Below are 20109 nucleotides of genomic sequence, written 5' to 3' on the forward strand. Positions count from 1 at the left end.
CCTGTGATTATAATTCACAGTCATGAATGTTTACCTCAGGGAGGAACATTGGCCGGATTACAGGGAGCTCTTTTCATTAGAACTGAGCAGCGTGACTGCAAAGAACCTTGGTTCATCTGGTTTTGGCCAAACAGACCTTCTTGGTTGAATCCCTCAGTAATATTTTGCAAACATTTTCTTTGATGTTTGTATATTTTTGAAAAGTCATCATATTACTAAATCACATTGGGGGGTCTGTTGTCTTTTTATGGTTTTTTTGACTTTGTGGCTGCCTGTTAGGAGACAAATCTCAAGGTTGTATAATGTATATATACTTCAATAATAAATGTACTTTGAACTTTGAACTTGAAGTTGAAGCTGATTTGATGAATTCCTTCCATTGCTGCAGCTTGTACCATTATCTGTATCCTTAAAGTCCAGATGAAGGGTCCCAACCCAAAGAGTTGACTGTCTGCTTCCCTTCGTAAATGCTGCCTGATCTGTCAAGTTGCTGCAGCATTTCAGAATCTGCATTCTCTTGTGTCACCCTATAGGCAGCACCAGCTTAAATAAACAAATACAATGATGGCATAACAAACAGTATCAGGTCTACATATGGATTATTTATCCTACCATTCAATGACATTGCCTAGCAACACAATGTAATGGCAGCTGTATTTTACATTATCCTGCTGGCTCAATAGCAATAGAAGGCATGACAGCGGCTATATTTCATTAGGAGTTTGAGGAGATTTGGTATGTCACTAAAGACACTCATGAATAACTACAGATGTACCGTGGAGAGCATCCTAACTGGCTGCATTACCATCTGATAGAGGGGGTGGGAGTGGTAGAGGGGTTTAGTGCACAGGATTTAAATAAGATGCAGAGAATGCAAACTCAGAAAGCTCCGTTGTGGGCTCTACGCTCCATAGTATCCAGGACATCTTGAAGGAGCGATGCCTCAAAAAGGTGTCATCCATCATTAAGGAACCCTGCAATCATTCAGCTCATGCCTTGTTCTCATTGCCACCATCAGGGAGGAGGTACGGAGCCTGAAGGCTCACACTCAACAATTCAGGAACAGCTTCTTCCCCTCCGCCATCCGATTTCTGATTGGACATTTGAACCCATGAACACTACCTCACTACATTTTTATTTCTATTTTTGCACTACTTATTTAATGATAATACAGAATCTGAGTTTTACTGAGTTAAGTATTGTATGTATTTAGTTTTGCTACAACAAGTGTATGGGACATTGGAAAAAAGTTGAATTTCCCCATGGGGATGAATTAAGTATCTATCTATCTATCTAATAAAACTATTTCTTGTATGTACTTAAGTAATTCTGTTTCTTCTATTGTTATGTATTGCAATGCACTGCTGCTGCAGAACCAAAAATTCTCATGACATATGCTGGTGATAGTAAACCTGATTCTGATTCCCTCCATCAAGTAGGCAACATGAATGTGTGAATCTTTCTTCAATTCATTTTTCAGGATGTGGACATCGCTGGTAAGACCAGCATTTATTACTCACCCCTAACTGCTTTTCAGGAGCAGATAGTGAGCAGCCTTCTTGAACCGTTGCCAGCCGCCAGCTCACAAGGACTCCCTTACTAATACGGGATTTAGACCCAGACAGATGAAGTCATGGTGATATATATTTCCGAGTCACTTGGAGGCAAACCTACTGCTGGTGGTGTTCTCATGCACCTTCTGTCCTTGTCCTTCTCAGTGATGTTGGAGTGTCAGAGTAGCCAGGTTAACTCAGTCACTGTGATACAGGGAGTGAACGTTTATGGGAGGGGATGGAGCACTGAACAAGGACGCTGCTTTTTTCATGATGGTATTGAACAACTAGTTAATTGCTTACTCCAGGGTGTACTTGCAAATTCAACCACCTTTAAATTTGCTCAATATCGTGGTCTTTTTTTTTTAACTAAACTCCTCACTGCAAGCTGTACTTAACTTTTCAGAAGAACTTAATCCAGACACTAGTAATTTCACTTGATCAATCCCCCATGTAGGACTCATATACGTCTTATTTTAGATCCTGTCCGTAATTGTTGCTGCAGCGTAAACTGTTCCATAACTGAGTGGTATAGCTTAATCCTGTCTTCTGGTGTTGTCTTTGTGGAGCGTGCACATTCTCCCTCTCAGTGTGTTCATTTCCTCTGGATGCCTCAGTTTCTTCCCATGTCCCAAAGATATGTGGTTGGGAGGTTAACTGAGCACTGTAAATTGCGCCCAATGGCTAGGTAACGGGTAGTGTAGTAATTAGCAACACGTACAGTACCAGCAGCCTGGGTTCAATTCCCACTGCTGTCTGTAAGGAGATTGTGTGTTCTTCCATCACTGAGTGCGTTTCCTCTGGGTGCTTCAGTTTTCCCCCACAGTCCAAAGATGTATCGGTTGGTGGGTTAACTGGTTATTGTAATTAGGCTGCGGTTATGTTCAGGTTTGAGGGCAGAGCAGCTGGAAAGGCCTATTCCGCGGTGTTTCTCAATAAATATATAACTAAATAAGAAGAACTGTTGGAGTGTAGGTGTTGATAAGAATGTGGGAGAATAGGTGGGGCAACCAATCATGATATCCACATGAGATTCCGGGAGAAAATCACTAGATAACAGAAACCCCGGATAGTCTGGAGACATGAGGGTCACCAGGTGCTGGAACCTGGAGCGACAAACAAGCTGGAAGAACTCCGTGGGTTGAACAACGTCTGTGGGTGGGAGCATTCCGCAGATGCTGCTTGACATACTGAGTCCTTCCAGCAGACCGTTTGTTACCCTGGACTGATTGTTAACCCTAACTGATCTCTCTCGGCACCCACGGAAGACAATGTTTGTAACATAGTTGCCGTCAACACCGTCCTACTGTATTGTACAATGATTAATGGAAGTCCCACATCTTAATAATGTCACGCTATGATGAAGCGAGCCAAGCACTGTAAATTGCTTGTGTGTGCCTCTGATATTTGCTAATGGATGATTAAGCTGAACTTTGTTCTGTGATTCTGTACCTCGTGCATATTTTGCTGATAGGTCATGCAGTTTTGTTTGGATGCTCCCCTCACACACTGGCATGCTCATATATTTACACACCCACATGTTTATATTTTCACAAGCTCTACCGAAGAAAGTAAGAAAAAGCTGCATCACAATGGGATCACAGCCAAAGGCTTAGAACGTCTTTGCTACTAAAAAATACTTGAAACAATAAGGCGTGCAATTGGGCTTCATGGCTGAAGAGGCATCTCTCAGAAGGTCAAAACTAGTGATTCATTCATTAACATTATAAACAGAGCCAACTTTACAATACAGCAGATATATTTTATTTAATCCTTCACAATGGATGCAAGATCAAAATAATCCCATAATCTCCTAAGCAACAACAGTATTAACATTACCAGATGGCATCAGTCATCATTCAGAGCATGCAAATAGAAGAATGGCTTTCCAATATAAAATGCATTACCATTGATGTCAGCACCCTTTGTGGCTTCAACTATCTTATTAGAACTAGTGGACTGTGACCAGCAGCTTCATGGAAGATATTATTAAGTTGCCTTGTGTCATACATTACATGAAAGCATTTGCAGTGAATTGTTAATGCCTTCTCATTTGGGTGGATGAGGACTGCTGCACTAACTTGTGATGAACAAGTATTTGCCTCTCAGCTGAATCAGTTCGGCTGGCAAAAAAATTTGATTATTTATTGTCATAATGAGCTTGAATTAATGCTGACAAAAAGCTCTACAGCTGAATAGTACTTTCAGGGATGGTCACTGCTGTAATATAATTCTGGTTGAGAAAGATCCCATGGAGGATAGTTAAACAAAAGATCAGATCGGATCGAGGTGTGGTCCAAGTGTCTAATGTTGGCCAAGATTATACTTCCTTTGTTTATAGGACGTAGGAAACGGGGTGATAGGCAGGAAAGGGAAAGGGATTAAACAACCAGTGCAAGAGTACCCCTGTGGGGCACTATGAATACTGTTGGAGGGGATGACCTAGCAGAGGAAAGTCACAGCAGTCAGGTCTCTAGTTCTGTGACTCAGAAGGGAAGGGGTGAGAAAAGGTGAGCTGTGGTGATAAGGGATTCGTTAGTTAAGGGAGCAGAAAGGAGGTTCTGTGGACGAGAACGAGATTCCCCGATGGTATGTTGCCTCCCAGGTGCCAGGGTCCAGGACATCTTCAATCGAGTCCTCAGCATTCTTAAGAGGGAGGGTGAACAACCAGAGGTCATGGTCCATGTAGGTACCAATGACATGGGTAGGAAGACTGACGAGGTTCTGCAAAGTGAGTTCAGGGAATTAGGTGCTAAGTTAAAGGGCAGGACATCCAGGGTTGTGATCTCTGGACTGGTACCTGTGCCAGATGCTAATGAGGTCAGAAAGAAGATGATTATACAGTTTAATATGTGGCTAAGGAGTTGGTGTAGGAGGGAGGGCATAAGATTTTTGAATCATTGGGCTCTCTTCCAGGAAAGGTGGGACTTGTACAGAGGAGACAGTTTGCAACTGAACTGTAAGGGGACTAATGTCCTGGTGGAAAGGTTTGCTGGTGCTGCATAGGGGGGAGGTGGGGTTAAACTAGAGTTGCAGGGGGATGGGAACCGGAGAGCAGAGAGGTTATGGAGACAGATGTTGTTAAGACCTCAGACAAAGTCAGGAATCAAAAGGTTGAGCATGGTGCGACTAATGTCCTGAGCTGTGTATTTCAATGCAAGAAGTATCGTAGGAAAGGCAGGTGATCTCAGGGCATGGATCAACACCTGGAAAATGATATTATTAGCCACTTGTGAGTCTTGGTTGCAGGAGGCAGCTCAGTATTCCAGGGTTCTGCTTTTTTAGACATGGGAGGGGTGGTATCACTAGTCAGGGAAAATGTCACAGCTGTGCTCAGTCAGGACAGACTAGGGAACTTGTCTAGTGAAGCGTTATCAGTGGAACTGAGTAATAAGAAAGGTATGACCACATTAATTGGGCTATATTACAGACCACCCAACAGTCCGAGAGATTTAGAGGAACAAATTTGTGGAGAAATCACAGAATGTTGCAAGAAATCTAAGGTTGTTATAGTAAGTGATTTTAACTTTCCACATATTGACTGGAAGTCCCATACTATAAAATGACTAGATGGGATAGAGTTCGTCAAATATTTTCATGTAAGTTTCCTTAATCAGTACAGAGAAGTCCCAACAAGGACAGTGTGATATTTGATCTGCTATTAGGGAGTGATACAGGACATGTGAATGCGGTTTGTGTAGGGGAACACTTTACATCCCGTGACCACATTGACCACAATATGCAAAAAGATAGGTAGGGTCCGCAGATTGAGATTCTAAAAAGGAGAAAGTCCGATTTTGATAGTATCAGAAAGGATCTGGCATGTGTGGATTCGGATAGGCTGTTTTCTGGCAAAAATGTACTTGGTAAGTGGGAGGCCTTTAAAAGTGAAATGTTGAGATTACATGCCTGCCAGAATAAAAGGTAAAGGTAACAGGTCTAGGGAATCTTGGTTTTTAAGACATATCGAGGTCCTGGTTCTGAATAAAAAAGAGATGCATAGAGGGTATAGGCAGGTAGGAACAAATGAGGTGCTTATGGAGTATAAGAAGTGCAAGAGAACATTTAAGAAAGAAATCAGGAGGGCTATATGAAGACATGAAGTTGCCTTCGTAGAGAAGGTGGAGGGGAATCATAAGGGATTATACAGATACGTTAAGACAAAAGGATTTCAAGGGACAAAATTGGTCCTCCGGAAGATCAGAATGGTAATCCATGCGTGGAGCCAAAAGAGATGGGGGAGATCTAAATGATTTTTCTTTTGCATCAGTATTTACTGAGGTGACGGGCACAGAATCTATTGAAGTGAGGCAAAACAACTTCAACTTCATGGACCGAATACAGATTACAGAGGAGGACATGTTTGAGGCAAATTAGGGCTAGATAACTCCCGAGGGTCTGACAAGCTCACTTGTGGGGGGTGTGCAGAAATTGTTGGGTCCTAGCAGATTTATTTAAATCATCCTTAGTGAGCAGTGAAGCACCAGAGGATTGGTGGATAACCAATGTTGTTCCACTGTTTAAGAAAGGCTCTAAAAATAAACCAGGAAATTATAGGCCAGTTAGCCTGACATTAATAGTGGGAAAGTAATTGGAAGCTATTCTAAGGGACTGGACATATGAGTATTTGGACAGACATGGACTGATTAAGGATAGTCAGTATGGCTTTGTATGAGGTAGGTCATGTTTAAACAATCTTACAGAGTTTTCAAGGAAGTTTTCCAGGAAAGTTGATGAAGGCAAGGTGGTGGATATTGTCTAGCCAGACACTTGACAAGGTTCCACACGGGAGGCAGATCATTAAGGTTCAGCTGCTCATCATTCAAAATGAGCAAACTGAGAGGTCTGAAGGGGGATAAGTCACCTGGACCAGTAGGTGTACACCCCAGGGTTCTGAAAGATGTGGCTGAAGAGACTGTGGGGGCATTAGCAATAATCTTTCAAGAATCACTAGATTCTGGAATGGTTCCAGAAGACTGAAAAGCTGCAAACGTCACTCCACTCTTCAAGAGAGGAGAGAGGCAGAAGAAAGGAAACTATAGGCAAGGTAGTCTGACCTCAGTGGTTGAGAAGATGTTTGAATCCAATATTAAGGATGAGGTTTCAGGGTATTTGGAAGCACGTGATAAAATAGGATGCAGAAAGCATGGTTTCCTCAAGGAAAAATCTTGCCTGACAAATCTGTTGGAATTCTTTGAAGAAATAACGAGGAGGATAGACAAAGGAGAATTGATCAGTTGTGTACTTGGATTTTCAGAAGGCCTTTGACAAGGTGTCAAAAATGAGGCTGCTTAACAAGCTACGAGCCCATGGTATTACAAGGAAGATTCTAGCATGGATAAAGTAATAGCCAATTGGCAGGAGGTAAAGAATGGGAATAAAGGGAGGCTTTTCTGGTTGGTTGCCAGTGACTAGTGGTGTTCCACAGGGGTCTGCTTTGGGCCCAATTCATTTTAAGTTCTATGTCAATGATTTGGATGATGGAATTGGTGACTTTGTTGCAAAGTTTGCAGATGATATGAAAATAGGTTGAGGGGCAGGTAGTTTTGAGGAAGTAGAGAGGGTTCAGAAGGACTTAGACAGATCAGGAGAAATGGCAAATGGAATGCAGTGTTGGGAAGTGTATGATCATGAACTTTGGAAGAAGAAATGAAAGGGTTGCAGCACACACAAGATGTTGGAGGGACTCAGCAGGCCAGACATCATCTATGGAAAAAAAGTAGTCAATGTTTCAGGCTGAGACCCTGTGTTGCTTGGATTTCCAGTATCTGTGGTTTTTCTCTTGTTTGTGATATTAAAGGTTTGACTAGAATTCAGCGGAATGAAGGGTGACCTCATTGAAATATATCAAATGGGAAAGGTCTTGATAGAGTGGATGTGGAGAGGTTGTTTCCTCTGGTGGGAGAGTCTGAGGATCAGAGGACACAGCCTCAGAATAGAGGGGCATCCTTTTAGAATGGAGGTGAGGAGGAATTTCTTTAGCTATAGAGCGATGAATCTGTGGAATTCTTTGTCGCAGGGAGCTTTATGCATATTTAAGGCAGAGGTTGGTAGATTCTTGATTGGTCAGAGCATGAAGGGATACAGGGAAAAGGCAGGAGAATGGGGTTGAGGGGAAAATTGGAACCGACATGATGAAATGGCAAAGCAGAATCAATGGGCCAAATGGCCTAATTCTGCTCCTATATCTTATGGTCTTATAGATAGTAAATTGGATTAGATATTGGCCTTGTGGGAGATACTAGAGAGTGATAGTAGATGGTTGCCTCTCTGACTGGAGGCCTGTGACTGGCGGAGTGCCTCAAGGATTGGTGCTGGGTCCATTGTTGTTTGTCATCAATATCAATGATGTGGATGATAATATGGATGACTGGCTGAGCAAATTTACAGATTACACCAAGAGCGGATTGCAGTGGACAAGGAAGACTATCACGGCTTGCAGTGGGATGTGGACCAGCTGGAAAAATGGGCTGCAAAATGGCAGATGGAAATTAATGCAGACAAGTGCAAGGTCTTGCATTTTGGTAGGACCAACAGGGTAGGTCTTACACAGTGAACGGTAGGGCATTGAGGAAAGTGGTAGAACAAAGGGATCTGGGAATACAGGATCATAATCATTGAAGGTGGTGGCACAGATAGATAGGGCTGTAAAGAAAGGTTTTGGCACTTTGGCCTTCTCAAATCAAAGTACTGTGTACAGGAGATGAGGTGTTGAAGTAGTATAAGAAGTTGGTGAGGGCTAATTTGGAGTATTGTGTGCAGTTTTGGTCACCTACCTACAGGAAGGATATAAACAAGTTTGAAAGGGTGCAGAGAAAATTTACAAGGATATTGCCAGGTCTGAATTACTGTATATGGAAAGATTGAATAAATCAGGACTTCTTGGAACTTAGAAGATTGAAAGGAGATTTGACAGAGGTATACAAAATAATGAGGGATATAGACAGGATAAATGCATGCAGGCTTTTTCCACTGAGGTTGGGTGGGACTCTAACCAAAGGTCGTGGTTTAAGGGTGAAAGCTGAAAAGTTTAAGGGAAATATGAGGGGAAACTTCTTCACTCGGAGAGTGGTGAGAATGTGGACTCTGCTGCCAGCACAAGAGGTACATGCAAACTCGATTTCAATGTTTAAAAGAAGTTTGGATAGGCAAATGAATGGTAGGGGTATTTTGGGTTATAGTCCCTGTGCAGGTCGATGGGAGTAGGCAGTTTCTGTAGGGAGTAGGGAGTAGCACAGACTGGATGGGCTGAAGGGCCTGTTTCTGTGCTGTACTTTTTATGACTTTGACTCAATGACACAAACATTTCTGGCAGTTCATCATTTAAGGGCCTGAAGAGTGACCTAAAGTCATCGAGTCATGGAACACTACAGCACTGAAACAGGCCATTTGGCCAATCTAGTTCATGCAAACTATTATTCTGCCTCGTCCCATCAACCTACACTTGGACCATAGCCGTTCATACCCCTCCCATTCATGTAATCACCAAAATTTCTCATATGCTGAAAATGAAACCACATCCACCACTTCCACTGGCAGCTTGTTCCACACTCTCACCACTCTGAGTGTTCATGTTCCCTTTGAACATTTCACCTTTTACCCTTAACCTGTGACCTCTAGTTCTAGTCTCACCCAACCTCAGTGGAGAAAGCCTGCTTGCATTTACCCTATCTATACCCCTCATAATTTTGTATACCTCTGTCAAATTTCCCCTCATATCCCTGAACTCCAGGGAATAAAGTCATAATCTGTTCAACCTTTCCTAATAACTTGCATCCTCAAGCCATGACAACATCCTTATAAATTTTCTATGCACATTTTCAATCATACTGAACACTCTCCTGTAGGTAGGTGACCAGAACTGCATATAATACTCCAAATTAGGTCTTAGCAATGCCTTATGTAGCTTCAATGTTCTGATTTTTGAAGGCCTCTGTGCCAAAACCTTTCTTTACAATCCTATCTACCTGTGATGCCACTTTCAATGAATTATGGACCTATATTCCCAGATCCCTTTGTTCTGCCACACTTCTCAATGCCCTATCACTCACTGTGTAAGACCTACCCTGGTTTGTCCTCCCAAAGTGCAACACCTCACACTTGTCTGCATTAAATTCCATCTGCCATTTTTCAGCCCATTTTTCCAGCTGGTCCATTTCCTACTGCAAGCTTTGATAGTCTTCCTTACTGTTAATTATACCTCCAATCTTGGTGTCATCCATATACTTGTGGATCCAGTTAACCACATTATCATCCAGATTGTTGATATAGTTTGCAAACAACAACGGACCCAACATCGATCCCTGCGGCACACTACTAGTCACAGGCTTCTGGCCAGAGAGGAAACTATCTTCTACCACTCTCTTGATTCTCCTGCAAAACCAATGTTAAATCCAATTTACTACCTCACTCTGAACACCAAGCAACTGAACCTTCTTGACCAAGCAACCTCCCATGTGGGACCTAATCAAAGGCCTTGGTAAGGTCCATGTAGAAGTCAGCCACTCCCTTACCATCAACAACTTTCCTAATAACATCCTTAACAAACTATAAGGTTGTTTAGACACAAATTACCACACCCAAAGCCATATTGACTATCCCTATTTCAGTCCCTGTCTATCCAAATAATTATATGTATATCTGATCCCTTAGAATACATTCCAATTATTTACCCACTACTGATGTCAAGCTTACCAGCCTATAATTCTTTGATTTATTTTTAGAGCCTTTCTTAAACAACAGAACAATATTAGCTAGCCTCCAATCTTCTGGCATCTCATCATGGCCAAGGATGTTTTAAATGACTCTGGTAGAGAACCTGCAATTTCTGCAATTGTTGCACTAACCTCCCTCAAGGTCTGAGATATACCCTGTCAGGCTCTGGGGATTTATCCACCCTAATATGCCTCAAGTACCTTTTCTGTAATTCTATATGGTCCATGACCTCACTACAGTTTTACCTCAGTTCTATAGACTCTGTGTCCATGTCCCAAGTAGATACAGATGCAAATAATCCATTTAAGATCTTCCCCAACTCTTCCATCGCTATGCATAGATGACCATGCTGATCTTCAAGAGGACCAATTTTGTCCCTTGATATCTTTTTCCTCTTAATTTATCAGTAGAAGCCCTTGGGCTTCTCCTTCACCTTACCTGACAGACCAAACTCATGCCTTCTTTTAGCCCTATTTTCTTCCCAAGTGTTCTCTTGTATTTCTTATACTCTTTGAATGCCTCATTTGTTCGTTGATCCCTGTATCTGCTGTGCACCCCCTTCTCCTTCTTACCCAGGTCCTCACTGTCTGTTGAAAACTAAGATTCCCTAAACCTGTTAGCCTTGCCTTTTATTCTGACAGGAACTTACAGACTCTGTTCTCTCAAAATTTCACTTTCGAAGGCCTACCACATACCAAGTACACCTTGCCGGAAAACAACCTGTCCCAATCTACTCTTGCCAGATTCTTTCTGATACCATCAAAGCTGGCCTTGCTACAATTTAGAATCTCAACCCAAGGACTAGATTTATCCTCCTCTGTAGTTCTCCTGAAACGAATAGAACAATTACCTTGAAGCTAACATATAAATTATAAGAGACATAGACACGGCAGATAATCAGAATCCTTCCTCCCGTTGTAGTGGTATCAAAAACAAGAGAGCATAGGGTTAAGGTGAGTGGAAAGTGTTTTAAACAGGATTTGAGTGGGAAAAAATTACACAGAGAGTTGTAGATATCTGAAATTTCCCACCAGATTAGGTGCTAGATCAGAAATAGTCAATACGCCGAGGAGACATTTAGACAGGTACTTAATTAGGAATGGAAAGGTGGTCATAATGAGGGCAAATAAGATTAGGAGAGATGGGCAATGAGGTATGCAGGAACATAGTGATTCAAATGGCCTTTTTCCATGCTCTGTAACTGAGGCATATTGGGCACAATTACCTGCTTCTGTGCTTATCCCTCCAGGACTCTATGATACAGAATGGAAGATCATCATCTGATGTGTAATACTACAGAAAATAAATAGCACAGTAATGTAATTTTCTGTGTGTATACAACACTGCAAATGTCAGAATGGAATGTCATGTCATGTTATGCATTGCCGTGATATTACATAAACTAGGGAATTAAATGGCCTGTCATATTATGCGTATTTGTGACATACAATGCAGCAATTTAAAAAAAATGAACTCAGACATTTTTCGTAATGCAATTTCCATTTATCTTTCTTGAAAGGAACAACATACAAAGCCCTTCAAGCAAAAAGATATAATAGAACTTTCACCTGCTCAGTTATTCGTAGGAAAAGCATATTGCTAACTTAGTGCGTAATAGAAAAATCCCCTTAACTGTCCAGACTGTAATGAATATTCACTTGGCCTCTAGTCATTTCTGCTCCTTTATGGTCGGGTATTGCTGAGAGTTTGTGGAGAAGATGCACCATCTGATGAACCCCATCGGCGACTCCTTTGCTTGCATCTTCAGAAACAGCGCAACTTCCATCTTTAATATCTAGATTTTTCCCTTTCAGGGTTCTTTTGAAGACCCTGACCTGGAGTTACACGCTGACTTTGGTTCTTTGTGGGAATGGGGCCCGCTCTCAGGGTTTCACAATGGGCCTTTATCCGACATGCCAAGGCGCGGTCTAAGAGTTTGGCTCACCTTCAGAGGCCTAGGATCTCGGGGCTCTGGAGATGGACGGATTGAAGGTCAGTGTCCTGACAGACCGGTGTGTCATGGGAGCCGGAAGATCTTTGGCTGTGTGCCCAGAGACCTGAGATCTTTGGGCACAGAGCTCAGAAAAAGCGACGCAATGGACTTCTGACATCATAAACCAGCGAGCTGTTTGTTACGTCTCCCCTCTTGCTGTGAAACTGAGACTTCTCTTTCTCTTTATTAGGGAGAGAGAAAGTCTGTGTCTTTGCTGTTGCCTTGCTTGAGTGCATGGTGGTGCGTGCCAATGCTTTTTTTAGCCAGTGGGTGGAGGGGCAATCGTTGCTTGCTGCTGCTTATGCACAGGAGGGAGGGGAGCTGGGGGGTGCTTTGGGGTTCTTACATTTAACTCTGTTCATTCTTTGGGGGCAATCCTCTGTTTTCATGGATATTTGTGAAGGAAAAGCATTTCAGGATCCATACTGTATACATTTCTCCGACATTAAATGTACCTTTGAACCTTTTGAAACCCCTATTGTGACTTGTAGCCATTCAGGAAGTTATGGAGTGGTTGGAGAAGAGAAAGCCATTCAGCCTATCAAGCTTAGTCTTCGCTTTAACAAAATTATGGCTGATCAGTGTCTCATTTTCCCTCTACAGTATCTTGATGTGGAGCAATAGGGTTGGAGTGAATTACAGACCCTCTATCAGTTCAGGGCTCTAGCAGATTTAGGCTGACCAGAAAGACGACCAAAGTTCAAGGTTCAAAATAAATTTATTATCTAAGTACATACAGGTCACATAAACATCCCTGAGATTTGTTTTCTTGCAGGTATATTCCATAAACCCAATAACCATAATAGGATCAACGAAAGACCCCGCCCAACCGAGGGGACAACAAACTGTGCAAATACAAAAGAAATAAAAATAAATAATAATAAATAAATAACTAAGCGCGTTGTGTTGGTGCATGGCCTAGTGGGCAAGGCATCAGACTAGTAACCTGAAGGTCACTGGTTCGAGCCTCAGCTGAGGCAACGTGTTTGTGTCCTTGAGCAAGGCACTTAACAACACATTGCTCTGCGATGTCACCGGTGCCAAGCTGCATGGGTCCTAGTGCCCTTCCCTTGGACAACATCGGTGGCGTGGAGAGGGGAAGGCCTGCAGCTTGGGCAACTGCCGGTCTCCCATACAACCCTGCCCAGGCCTGCGCCCTGGAAACTCCAGGCGCAGATCCATGGTCTCTTGAGACTGACAGATGCCACCACCAACTAAGCAAAAATATTGAGAACTTGAAAGTGAGTCCATAGGTTGTGGGAACAACTCAGTGATGGGGAAAGTAGAGTGAAATTATCCCCTTTGGTTTAAGAGCCTGATGGTTGAGGGGTAATAACTGTTCCTGAACCTGATGGTGTGAGTTCTAAGGATCCTGTACCTTCTTCCTGATGGCTGCAGCAAGAACAGAGCATGACCTGGGTGGTGGGGGTCCCTGATGATGGATGCTGCTTTCCTGCGAGAATGCTTCGTGTAGATGTGTCTAATGGTGGGGAGGGCTCCACCCATGATTCTCTGGGCCACATCCCACTACATTTTGTAGGATTTTCTGTTCACGGGTATCAGTGTTTCCATACCAGGCTGTGATGCAGCCTAGTCTCCACCACACATCTACAGATGTTTGTCAAAGTCTTTGATGTCATGCGGAATCTTCGCCAACTTCTAAGGAAGTAGAGGCACTATCGTGCTTTCTTTGTAATTGCACTTGCATGCTGGGCCGAGGACAGGTCTTCTGGAATGAGAGCACCGAGGAGTTTAAAGTTGATGGCCTTCTCTGCCTCTGATCTCCTGATGAGGACTGGCTCATGGACCTCTGGTTTCTTTCTCCTGAAGTCAATAATCACCTCTTTGGTTTTGCTCATTAAGTAGGAGGTTGTTGTTGTGGCATTGCTCAGCCAGATTCTCAGTCTCCCTCCTACAGGATGATTCATCACCACATTTGATTCGGCTACGACAGTGGTGTAATCGGCAAACTTAAATATGGCATTAAAGCTGTACTTAGCCACATAGTCATAAGGGCAAAGCGAGCAGAGCAGGGGGCTAAGCACACAGCCTTGTGGTGCACCTGTGCTGATGGAGACTGTGGAGGAGGTGTGTTGCCAACGTGAACTGACTGGGTTCTGCAAGGGAGGAAATCGAGGATCCAGTTGTACCAGGAAGGATTGAGGCCAAGGTCGTGAAGTTCATTGGTTAGTTTTGAGGGGATGATAGTATTGAATGTTGAGCGGTGTCAACAAAGGGCATCCTGATGTATGCACCTTTGCTGTCCAGATGTTTCAGGGTTGAGGGAAGAGCTAAAGAAATGGCATCTGCTGTGGACCTGTTATGCCAGTAGACAAAATGGAGTGGATCCAAGTCGCTTCTCATGCAGTGGTTGATATGTTTCATCAACAATCTCTCAAAACATTAAAATCAAAACATCATCTCTGTTGATGTAAGTGCTAATGGACAATAGTCATTGAGGCAGGTTACCATGATCTCCTTAGGCACCAGTATAAATGAAGTCTGCTTGAAGCAGGTGGGTACCGCAGACTGCTGAAGCAAGAGGCTAAAGATCTCAGTGAATACTCCAGCCAATTGATGGGCACAGGTTTTTAGTACTTGGCCAACTACCCCCATCTGGGCTGGATGCTTCCCGTGGGTTCACCCTCCTGAAGGATACTCAGACTAAATCATTGGGGTTCTGGGAGCTAGTGATGGTTCCTCCATGTTTTGATGGTCACAGTGAGCACAGATGGCATTGGACTTATTTGGGAGCTAAGCCCTGCTGTTACCTATGTCGCTTGATTTCAGTTTGTAAGTGGAGGAGATGCCGCAGGTTTGCACTCCTACGGTACTGGCAGGTTTTGCTTCCTCTTCCTTGGGAGTGGAATGTTGAGTGGTGCTTGTCACTCTGTGGCCTAAGGTGCATTTGTCGGATAGATGGAAAAAGGCAGACGGAGGAAGTCACCTGGTTCCTTAGGCATGCTCCGGCATTGAATTAAATCCTGAACCTTCTCATCGGACACTCAAACTCCCGGAACATCCTGCTGTCCAAAATAATAGTGATAGCAGTCTTCTACCATAAAGGACGCAACCACCCAGGACATGCCCTCTTCTCATTGTTACCATCAAGGGGGTGGGGGGGGGGAGGTAGCGAGGCCTGAAGACACACATTCAGGAACAGCTTTTTTCCATCTGCCATCCTATTTCCAAATGGTCATTGAGCCCAAATACCTCACCTCTTTTTTATTTTAATTTTTGCCCTACGCTGGTAATAATGCAACGATGGCATGTCCCAGATGGCAAGGGTACTTATGATAGGCACAGACTCTTGAAGATGTCCTTAGTAAAGGTTTACTATGATGGTGCCAGCTGGGTCCATAATTGTCTCTGGTCTCTTGTGATCTTGTACATCTGAGGCTCCATGTCAGATGGTGATGCAGCCAGTCAGAATGTTCTCCACTGTACATCTGTAGAAATTTATAAGAATCTTTGGTGACACCTTTCAGGTAGCCGTCTTCCCCTCCCCCCACCTTTTTATACTGACATCCTCCCCTTTCCTTCTTATCCTGAAGAAGGATCTCGGCCTGAACTATCGACTATCTATTCATTTCCCTAGATGCTGCCTGACCTGCTGGGTCCCTCCAGGATTTTGTGTGTGTTGCTCTGGATCTCCAGCGTCTGCAGATTTCCTGGTGTTTGTGATGCTGGGAATGGAGGAAGCTCGATGTTATAGCAGCAGCATCAAACAATGACATGGTGAAAAGATGAAAGGAAATATTAATTTGTTTCAGGGTGAGCACAATATGGATCAGCTTTTGGTCCTCCCCTTCCAGTAACTTAATGTCTGACACATCCTGGTAACAGCTAAATTCTGTCACTATCCCAGGTTCCACTTCACCGATCTGCTGTGTATAGCATGGCTTTTCTTCCTATGATCAGTTTGTAATATGTCAACATTGAATTCAAATTGTCACCACCACAACACGTTTGCTTTTGTAATCAAAGAACAGACCAATCAATATGTGAAGGAGCAAAGCAAAAACATGCAGATCTAAATTAAAAATGAAAAATGCCGGGGGCGGGGGGGGGGGGGGGGAAGTGTGCAGTGTCAACCGAGAGAGTAAAAGGGTTAAGATTTCAAGTCAATCATCCTTCATTAGAACTGTTTCTCCCTTTTTGCAAATCCTCCCTGACCTTCCACGTAGTGCTAGCAGTTTCGATGTTTAACAAATACCAGAAAGGTGCGGGTATAGAGTGAGATGTTGGGAGGAGGTCACATATGGAGCATGCATGCCAGAACCAGCCTGTTTTACTGAGGTACACCACCTCATCTTATATCTGAGCAATCTGTAGCCTTCCACACTCAGTATAGAATTCTACAACAACAGGTAACTTCATTACTCTACAGCAAACACAAAGTACACTGCAGATACTGTGGTCAGATCAACACGTACAAACAAGCTGGATGAACTCAGCAGGTCGGGCAGCATCCGTTGAAAGGAGCAGTCAACGTTTCGGGACTGACGAAGGGTCTCGGCCCGAAACATTGACTGCTCCTTTCAACGGATGCGGCCCGACCTGCTGAGTTCATCCAGCTTGTTTGTACTTTATTTTCTCTGCCTGCCTCGGTGCTGACCTGTCCTGCTGCAGGTCATGCATGGAGATATTGGCACCGCAACTGCTCACACATTATACAGTCGAAATGAAATCACCTTCTGTTTCCCCCTACAACCCCACAGTTCACAGCTGACCGTCTCTCTTTCTCTCTCAATCTCTCTCTCTCTTTCTGCAATTGACAGATATCATGAGTGCCCTATCCATCCATTCCCCCCTCCTCCGCAACCTGATACCAACATGGTTTCTCTTCTTTCCAGTTCTAACAGAAGGGCTTAAATCTGAAACATGGGCTCCATTTCGGTTCCCACAGATGCTGCTTGACCTGCCGAGTAGTTCCTACGTTTTCTGCTTTTATTTGACGTATAACCTTCTGCTTGGACTATTTCTGTGCCATAATAATGTTAGCTGGTATAACTTTATAAGGAACCTACATTGTAACTGAGGAAGTGGATAGGTAAAAGAAACACGGAAAGTAGGGTCCATTAATGCTGATAAGTGTGAGGTGCTATATTTTGGTAGGAATAATCCAAATAGGACATACATAGTAAATGGTAGGGCATTGAAGAATGCAGTAGAACAGAGTGATCTAGGAATAATGGTGTATAGTTCCCTGAAGGTGGAATCTCATGTGGATAGGGTGGTGAAGAAAGCTTTTGGTATGCTGGCCTTTATAAATCAGAGCACTGAGTATAGGAGTTGGGATGTAATATTAAAATTGTACAAGGCATTGGTGAGGCCAAATTTGGAGTATTGTGTACAGTTCTGGTCACCAAATTATAGGAAAGATGTCAACAAAATAGAGAGAGTACAGTGATTTACTAGAATATTACCTGGGTTTCAGCACCCAAGTTACAGAGAAAGGTTGAACAAGTTAGGTCTTTATTCTTTGCAACATAGAAGGTTGAGGGGGACTTGATAGAGATATTTAAAACTATGAGGGAGATAGATAGAGTTGACGTTGATAGGTTTTTTCCATTGAGAATAGGGGAGATTCAAACAAGAGGACATGAGTTGAGAGTTAAGGGGCAAAAGTTTAGGGGTAACAGGAGGGGGAACTTCTTTACTCAGCGTGGTAGCTGTGTGGAATGAGCTTCCTGTAGGAGTGGTAGAGGCAGGTTCGATATTGTCATTTAAAGTAAAATTGGATAGGTATATGGACAGGAAAGGAATGCAGGGTTATGGGCGGAGTGCAGGTCGGTGGGACTAGGTGAGAGTAAGCGTTCAGCACGGACTAGAAGGGCCGAGAAGGCCTGTTTCTGTGCTGTAATTGTTATATGGTTATATGGTTATTTAAAGGGGATGCGAGAGACCACAAGTGCTGGAATCTGGAGCGAGCACAAACCACTGAAAGAACTCTGTACCGGGCAGCGGCTATGGAGGGAAAGGACAATTGATGTTTTGGTATGAGACTATTTAGCTGGATTCAAACTGATACAGTCTGGATCAGTTCAGCTGAAAGGTCTTGGCCTGAATCGTTCAATGTTCATTTTCCTCCACAGGTACTGGGTAGGCAGGAGCATGGCTGTCCCTGCCAAGCTCCACAAATTACACGGTAGCTCCTTGTATCCTGTCCAATAATCAATCTGGTCAGCAGGAGGGAATTCTGAGATTTAAGCTCAGTTGAAATTTTAAGATTAAAATTCTGAATGTGACTAACTACAACTTCTTTCCAACGGTTCAAGCTTCTTTTTAGGTAAATACTGGGCCCGATGTTTCTGGTCAATAAACTGTTGGTCTTTGTTAACTGAGCACATTCTGCACTCTTCTGTTTTGTGCGATCGTTCGCCCTTTTCAGTCAGTTAGACTGGTCGCAGTTACTTCAGGCTGAGAGGAATTGCCTTGGCAAACGGCACAACCTGCTGTAATGCTTCGGTAGCATGGAAGTTTATAGTACCAGCGACCCGGGTTCGTTTCCCACCGCGGTCTGTAAGGAGTTTGTACATTCTCGTCATTGCCATGTGGGTTTTCTTCTGCTGCTCTGGTGTGCTCCCACAGTCCAAAGACATACGGGTTGGTGGGTGAACTGAAATTGTCCTCCGTTGAGATTAGGCTAGGGCTATATCAGGGATTGCTGGATGGCAGGGCTCAAAGAGCCAGAAGAACCTAATCCATGCTGTATCTCAATTGATCAATCAATTAAAAATAAGAGATAGACACATTTAAAAAAGCCTGATGGCCAATAACACTTAACTCCTTCTGCTACAGAATGAAGGTTCAGTTTTAATTATTCTTTTCATTTTATTGAGGAGGTGCTGAGTTTTCTTGAACAAATGTAAACACTCTGGTGACGGGACAGAGATAAAGGAACAGTGATATATTTCCAGTTCAGGACTCTGTGCAGCTTAGAGGGGACTTTGCAGATGGTAGTATTCCTTCGAACGTCACTCTTGCCTTTCTTGGTGTTGAGGCATTAGTTTTGAAGGTGCTGCCAGAATAGCCTGGGTAAGTAACTGCAGTGCATTTTATAGATGGTACAGAATGCTGATGGGGTATGTGGCTGGTGGAAGGAATGGATGTTTATGTTAGTGGTAGGAGTGCGATTCAAGCAGGCTGCTTTGTCCTGGATGGTGTTAACCTACTTGAAATTGCAAAGCAAACAGAGATCATCCCATTACATTTGTTCTGTAAATGATGGGAAGCCTTTGGGGAGGTGAGCAAAATCATATCATCGTAAGACCATAATACAGGAGCAGCATTAGGACGTTCAGCCCATCTAGTCTGCTGTGCCATTCAAACATGCTTGGTTTGTTATTTGCTCTCATCCCAGTCCTCTGCCTTCTCCTCATAGCCTTTGATATCCTTAAATCAAGCACCTATCAACCTGCGCTTTAAATATACCCAACACCTGTGGTAATGAATTCTATAAAATTACCACCATCTGGCTAAAGAAGTCTTTTTTCATCTCTGTACTAAAGGGTCGTCTTTGAATTCTGAGGCTGTGCCCGCTGGCCTTAGACTGAACGGACTGACTGAACCTCCCCTAATCTGCTCTTCTGGCCACAGTGTTGATGTTTCTCATCAACAGTACATCCCTAGATGTTGTTGATGGGGGCACAGCAAGAATATTGAGGGTAGGTGGTCACTTGGGGAAGATCCATGTTGTTGATTTAGTTTCACTGAACAAATTGTTATTTTTCAGTTGCCCTTCCTTCCATCACAAATCAAATGTAGGGATTATTGGATCTGGAGATAATACAGTCTAGAAAGTTCTTCAGAAGTCAAGATTGAGCCTCAGATCTTATAATTACA

Source organism: Hemitrygon akajei, chromosome 9 (genome assembly GCF_048418815.1).
Source record: "Hemitrygon akajei chromosome 9, sHemAka1.3, whole genome shotgun sequence".
NCBI lineage: Eukaryota > Metazoa > Chordata > Chondrichthyes > Myliobatiformes > Dasyatidae > Hemitrygon > Hemitrygon akajei.